We start from the raw sequence: 7638 nt of genomic DNA on the forward strand, positions 1-7638 counted from the left end.
AAATGATGTTTTATGTATTTCAGGATGGATCTAGGGAGCAGTGGTACAAATACTGGAGGTGATAGACCAGGATCCTCTAGCATGGGAGGTGGTAATATAGATGTCGTTTTACGCAGCGTCACTTAGCAGGTGATGGTTGAGATGGCTAGGAGTAGAGAAGAGCATGGCTGTATGATTGAGCAGTTTACGAGGATGAAGTCTCCTTCTTTTGCTGGAGGACCTAACCCGATTGTAGCTGAGAATTGGGTTCAGGATATTGAGGAGATTCTAGCAGTACTGGCATGTATAGATGAGTAGAAAGTGGCATTTGCGTCGTTTAAGTTAATAGGAGAGGTGAAGTGCTGGTGGAGATCAGCGCGGTTAATTGAGGAGGAGAGGCAAGATCTAGTATTAGTTTCATGGAGTAAGTTCAAGGAATTATTCTTCGAGCGATATTTCCCTACTATAGTTCGAAGCGCAAAGGCAGCTAAATTCCTACATTTGGCTCAGGGGCAGATGACAGTATCTTAGTATGCTACACGATTTATCGAGTTGTCACATTTCACTCCACATTTAGCACCAGATGAAGAAAATAAAGTAAGAAAGTTTGAAGAAGGCCTGAGACAGAATTTATTTAAGCAAGTCATTGGCTTCTGGGCTCAAACGTTCGCGGATGTAGTAGATAGAGCTGCTATTATTGAGAGTGGTATACAGAGAGGTGCTACAACTCAGAGTCAGAGAAAGAGGTCCATGACTCAGGATCTACAGGTGAGTTCCAGCCCAGGGCCATGGAGAGGAGATCATTATGGAGGTGGTCAAAGATGGATGGCGAGCCGCGGAGGTTCTTAGGGTTAACGAGTAGTTCCTACTTGTCCTAGATGTGGCCGTAGACATCCAGGTGAATATAGGATGGGAGAGGATGTCTGCTACCGATGTAGGAGACTCGGGCACAAATCTTGGTCATGTTAGGGATTGCCAGCTCAGGCACCAGCTCCTAGATTGTTCCGAGATGGTTATCAGGCGCCCCGTGGAGGACAGCAAAGGAATACAGCACCAGCAAAAGTGTACGCATTGATGTCGGGTGATTCCGATGCAGCTGGAGATGTAGTTACAGATACCCTTACTGCTTTCTCATATACAACTGTTGTTTTATTTGATACAGGTGCCACCCACTCTTTTATTTTGTCGGTATATGCTAAATTAACGGGGTATGAGGCATAGTCGTTGGATGTTGGGTTAGCTATAGCTATGCCGACTGGATCAATAGTGAGATGTAGGAGGGTACTTAAGAGCTTTCCAGTGATTATTCAGGAAAAGGTGTTGCCAGCCGATCTTGTGATGTTAGATATGTAGGGGTTTGTATAATTTTGGACATGGATTGGTTGGCAGTTAACCATGCTAGTATTGACTATCATTTGAAAGAAGTGATTTTCAGACCTCCAAGTGAGCAAGAATAAAGATTTCTTGGTTCACGGGTACGTTCTTCGCCGCAGCTTGCATCATCTACTCTGGTAAGAAAACTAATTCAAGAAGGCTTCCAGGGATTTGTTGCCTATATTAAAGAATTTCCAAAAGAAGAACCGAAACAAGTTGATATCCTTGTGGTTAGAGAATTTTCAAACGTATTTCCAAAAGAATTACCTGGCTTGCCATCAGACCGTGAAGTTGAGTTTACTTTGGATCTTCTATCAGGGTCAACACCAATGTCTAAAGCTCCTTACTGAATGGCCCCAGACGAGTTAAAAGAATTAAAAGATCAATTGCAAGAATTACTGGATAAAGGATTTATTAGACCTAGTGTGTCGCCCTGGGGAGCACCAGTTTTATTTGTGAAGAAGAAAGATAGGACTATGAGGATGTGTATAGATTATAAGGAGATAAATAAACTGATAGTTAAGAATAAGTATCCTCTTCCCAGGATCGATGACTTGTTTGACCAGCTCCAGGAGACCTAGGTCTATTCTAAAATCAACTTGCGGTCAGGTTATCATCAGGTGAGAGTAAGGGCAGAAGAAGTCTCGAAAATGGCATTTCGAACGAGATATAGGCGTTACGAGTTCTTAGTAATGCCATTTGGGTTGATTAACGCACCAGTGGTGTTCATGGATTTAATGAACCGAGTGTTCCATCAGTGTTTCAGTTTGTAGTTGTATTTATTGATGATATACTAGTCTACTCGAGGATTTTGAGGAGCACGAGCATCATTTGAGGCTGATATTACAAACATTGAGAGAGAGAAAGTTGTACGTAAAGTTCAAGAAGTGTGAATTCTGGCTGAGGCAGGTTTCCTTTCTTTGCCATGTGATCTCTGAGGCTGGTGTGTCTATTGACCCAAGTAAGATAGAGGCAGTGGTAAATTGGGTAAGGCCTGAAAATGTTCAAGAGGTTAGAAGTTTTCTGGGTTTAGCAGGTTATTATCGATGCTTTGTGGATGGTTTCTTTAGTTTTTCAGGTCCATTGATGCGACTAACGAGAAAAAATATAAGATTTCAATGGACTAATGACTGTGAACAAAGCTTTCAGGAATTAAAATAAAGGTTGGTTATTGCCCCAATGTTAGCTATCCCATCAAGAAAGGATAGGTTTGTGATATACAGTGATGCATCCCTGAAGGGACTTAGGTGCGTATTTATGCAACACGACAAGGTCAATTGCATATGCTTCTAGACAGCTTAAAGAATATGAGAAGAATTACCCTGTGCATGATCTAGAGTTAGCTACAATAGTGTACGCTCTTAAAATCTTGAGACATTATCTGTATGGTGGAAAGTGCGAAATATTCATGGATCACAAGAGTCTGAAATATTTCTTCACCTAGAGAGGATTGAATATAAGGCAAAGAAGGTGGCTAGAACTTATTAAAGATTATGACTGTACTAATAATTACCACCCGAGGAAAGGGAATACGGTAGTAGATGCTCTGAGCAGGAAATCAGTGGAACCAGCACTGACAGCTATAGAGATTTAGCACCCGATCTTGATGGATTTGGAGAAACTTAGCATAGAATTAGTAGAAGATAGTCCTCAGGCATTTGTTACCAGCCTGGTTGTACAACCTACACTATATGAGAAGATAAAGCTCGCTTAGGGTGATGACACAGAATTGGTAGAGGTAATGGTTAGAGTACGGGATAGTCAGGGAGTGGAGTTCAGCATATCAGATGATGAAGCCCTGCGGTTCCGTACTAAGCTATGTGTTCCTACTGATACCAAGATCAGGAGAACTATTTTAAAGGAGGCTCACAGATCCCTATACACAGTTCATCCTGGTAGTACTAAAATGTATCGGGATCTGCGAGAGTATTTCTAAAGAAGTGGGATGAAAAAGGAAATTGCTAAATTTATACAGCAGTGTTTGATGTGCTAGCAGATTCAGGCTAAGCACTAGAGACCAATAGGACAGTTGCAGCCACTCTTCATTCCAAAGTGGAAGTGGGATCACATTTCCATGGATTTTTTTACGGGATTACCACCAATGCAATAGGGATTGAATGCAATTTGGGTGATTATTGATCGTCTGACGAAGACTACCTATTTCATCCCAATTAAAGTCGGTTATTCCATGGAAATACTGACAGAAATATATGTTCAGGAGATAGTTTGAGTCCATGGTGTACTGGTATCCATAGTCTCAGACCGAGATCCTCGGTTTATATCGTGATTTTGGAAAAGTTTTCAAGAGGCTATGGGTACACAATTAGAATTTAGCACAGCATTCCATCCCCAGACAGATGGTCAGATTGAGAGGACGATCCAAACATTAGAAGATATGCTTCGTGCATGCGTGCTAGATTTTGGAGGTAGTTGGACTCAGTTTATGCCACTAGTTGAATTTGCTTATAATAACAGCTATTAGGCTAGTATTGGTATGGCACCCTACGAGGCATTGTGTGGTAGGAGATGTCGTTCTCCTCTTTTCTAGGATGAAGTAGGTTAAAGGCGAGTTTTGGGTCCAGAGATTGTTCAGCAGGCGTATGAAAAAGTCTGACTAATTAAAGAAAGAATCAGTACCGCACAGAGTCGGCAGAAAAGCTACGCAGACACTCGCCGACAGGAGTTAGAGTTTGACATGGGAGACCGAGTATTCTTGAAGGTAGCTCCTCTGAGAGGGTTTATGAGGTTTAGAAATAAGGGCAAGTTGAGCCCTAGATATATTGGCCCTTTTGAGATATTAGAAAGAGTAGGGTCAGTTGCCTACAGGCTAGCTCTGCCGCCAGTTTTATCTAGAATACACAACGTGTTTCATGTTGCTATATTGAGAAAATAAGTCTTAGATCCATCCCATATAATTAGCTATGCAAAAATAGAGCTGAAGGATTCAATTGCTTATGAAGAAGCACCAGTACAGATATTAGATAGAAAGACACAAACATTGCACACTAAAGAAATTCAGCTAGTAAAAGTTTTGTGGAGTAATCACGCTATAAAGGAAGCTTCTTGGGAGCTCGAGGAGCAGATAAGACAGAGATACCCGCAATTGTTCCACGAGGTTTAGTAGTAAACAGGTAAAGTATAGTAGTTAGATAATGTTTCTTTTGCAGGTACATGTATTAATTCAGTTAATAGGTAGTCTTTTAGTTTTATACGTGTAATCTCCCAGAACATAGAATGTAACCACGGTATTCCTCCGCCATAAGTGAGGGTAAGTAATAAAATAAGTAGATCACTTGCCTCTATGGGATGATAGATTGTATGAATAGTGTTCTACACATATAGTAAATTTTGAGGACGAAATTTTATAAGGAGGGTAGAATGTAATAACTCGAGAAATTAATCAGGGCCTCGTCGACGAACACAGGTGATTCGTCGACGAGGATACATGAGGATCTCATTGACGAAGACACGTCTTGTCGACGAGAAGATACCAAGAGGGGATTTTTGGAAGTCTGAAATTCATAGACGATGGGTGCAGGTTCGTCGACGAACTTTCTTCAAGACTCGTCAATGAGATGATGTGTCTCATCGACGAATCCGGACCTATAAGTATTTTTAAAATCGGATTTTGACAGAAATTTCAGCGCTAAACCACCCTCTCTCTCTCTCTCTCTCTCTCTCTTTCTAAAACTCTTCCCTCCCCTTCTCTCTTCGATCTCAGCTCCTTTTCTCGTCGGATCGAAAATCTGAGGCCACCACGACGCTCCTGGTGAAGTTCTCTGTAAGTCTGCCAGAGCTGATCGTTGGTGGAGTTGGTTTGAAATTCATCCCAATTTCAGGGTAAGGCAATTTATTCAGTATTAGCCTTCCCTATAGTTATAAGAAATGTTGTATGCAAAAAAATACTGATATTTTGTTCTGGGGGATGCTATTTTCTGGATGTTGAGTAAGGAACCTTGTGGGTATAAGGTTAGAGTAAAATAGGAGTTTTTCAAAATTTAAGTAAGGGAAATATGTTATGCTAGAGATTTTTAATATGTATAATAGAAGATTATGAATGTATATTTACGAGCATGTGGATCAGATTATTTTTCCAGAATATCATGATTATTATTTTTACAATGAAATTTCATAAATAGATCATGAGTTTTCACTTACGTAGTTGTGTGGCCTGAGTTTATTATAGTATACTAGGATTGATTATGCAACTTTACAGATATTCAGTTATACAGTTTATTAGTAGAAAATGAGACTTATAGTATTTCTCAGAATAACATGATTTCTAAACCGTAACACTCAGACAAAAATTATAGATATTACAGATAGTACAGATATTATAGATAGACATTATAGATATTACAGACAAAGATTATAGATATTGCATATAGACAATACATATATTATAGACAGACATTACAGATATTTCAGATTTATAGTGTTATGGTTATTTTTGAAATCATGTTAAAAGCAGCAAAATAAATATATATTTACATATGTATATAGTATTACACGATATCAAAAATCCCTGTAAAAATTTCAAATAGAGATAAACAGTAGAGCACGGTACCGTTGCTATTACAGATAGAGTGAAACCACATTACTCAGCTAGTATGTGGATTCTGTCTAATCATGTCACGAGAGATTGCAGTCTCCCCAGTGAGCTAGGTTGAGGTGGCCGACTAAATGATGATAGAGATGGAGATTTCCCAGAGAGATTGCAGTGGGTTAGATTAGTGGATGTTACAGATATAGATTGACTTGCCTGGTAGGCCAAACAGAGTAAGTCCAGCCTACGGGCCGCACAACCCTATCATGAGGGGTTATATCATGATACACAGATCTTAGGGTACAATAGAAGTTCCTATGTACAGGTATATCACACAATAGTAGTTTATATTGTTATATTAGCATTATGTTCAGATAGCAAACTCAGAGACACATATATGCTTTAAATTACATTACATATATCTTGTACAGTTTATCAGTTTAATCATATTACAGTATCAGTATTTTAAATGAATAACTCAGCAACCACACACTAGTAATAGCATATTTCCTCTTACTGTGCGTCGTCTCATCCCGGTGACTTATTATTTTTCAGGAGATCTAGCTAGGCGAGCAGATTAGGCTCGCAGGTAGAGGTTGCTTTGGTGCTACCCTTACTGAGAGGGTAGGTGTATTTTGGTGCCAGTGAGTTGGGATAGATCCCAGGTTTTTGATGTTGTCACTGGGTATTTTGTGTTGTAAATATATTTCAAAATATTATAGTTTTTCTGGTATTGTATATAGTAGTTCCCAGTTTTTGCATATCGCTGCGTAGATATGTACAAATACAAGGTCTAATCGGTGCTCCTTTAAGCCTAGAGTATTATCAGTAGTACTTCAGACAGATGATATTTGTATTATATGTATCTAAATTTTTTAAAATATATATATTAAATAAATAGTAGGTCATTATAAGTACTTACTTTCAAAACTATCTACGCCCCTCCCTGGAGCACTAGGCACGATCCTTCCAAGGTCCTGAAATGTTAGAATAAATATCGGGGTGAGACACCTCTTAGTAAGACAGGATAGGTTAGTGTCAGTGTGTGGCAACATGAGTTTTAATATAATAAAACACATTTATTTAATCATTAATTCAACTGAGAAAATGTATAAAATTGTACTCACGCATTTATATATATATATATGTGTGTGTGTGTGTGTGTGTGTGTGTGTGTGTGCATGTTTTATAAAACAGTCTTTTCTCAAAACATGTTTAAGTTCAGTAAGATGTCTCCATGTAAATGAAACAACATATACTCCATCAAGAACCTCCCTTGTAGGATTTCACTGGCTAACGTCATGCTTCCCCCCATGTCAGGGTTGTGCGGCCCGAAGGTTGGACTTAACCGAGGCTGGCTACCACTAGGTTAAGTCAACTTCCATATATGTTTATAGTGCAATTGGCCTACCGCAATTGGTCCAGACCCAGGTTGGTCAACAACTCTATGCAAGCCCAATCGACTGTCAATACCTACACTACCATCCCAGGTCAGTGTGGTTGCACTCACTCCTTTAATACTGTAGCTACGGTACTGTGCTCTTCATATCAATCGTCCACTAGGGTTCTTAATTCATATATATTGTCATTTACATAGTGTTATATAATATCAATATAACAAACTCCTCATATCTTGCCAATGTTATATTGGTATATATATATATATATATATATATATATATATATGTTGACCCCATAGGTCATACCCTGTTTTGATTATGACAAATACTCAAGCATTT

The sequence above is a fragment of the Malania oleifera genome, chromosome 3 (assembly GCF_029873635.1).
Source record: "Malania oleifera isolate guangnan ecotype guangnan chromosome 3, ASM2987363v1, whole genome shotgun sequence".
Taxonomy (NCBI): domain Eukaryota; kingdom Viridiplantae; phylum Streptophyta; class Magnoliopsida; order Santalales; family Ximeniaceae; genus Malania; species Malania oleifera.